We start from the raw sequence: 317 nt of genomic DNA, 5'->3' as shown, positions 1-317 counted from the left end.
TCTGATCTTTAACAAAGGCACCAAGCCTATTCAATGGGGTCGGGACTGCCTCTTCAGCAAAGAGTGCTGGGATGCCTGGCTATCCATATGCAGGAGATTGAAACTAGACCCATACCTCTCACCATATACTAAAATCAATTCAAAATGGATTAAGGATTTAAATATTCATCCCGAAACAATAATACTTATTAAAGAAAACATAGGAGAAACACTTCAGCAAATAGGGCTGGGCCCAGACTTCATGAATACAACCCCCAAAGCACGGGCAACCAAAGGAAAAGTAAACAAATGGGATTATATCAAACTAAAAAGCTTCT

Source organism: Galeopterus variegatus, unplaced genomic scaffold, assembly GCF_000696425.1.
Source record: "Galeopterus variegatus unplaced genomic scaffold, G_variegatus-3.0.2 Scaffold1716, whole genome shotgun sequence".
NCBI classification, from domain to species: domain Eukaryota; kingdom Metazoa; phylum Chordata; class Mammalia; order Dermoptera; family Cynocephalidae; genus Galeopterus; species Galeopterus variegatus.
This window is presented reverse-complemented; position numbering follows the sequence as displayed.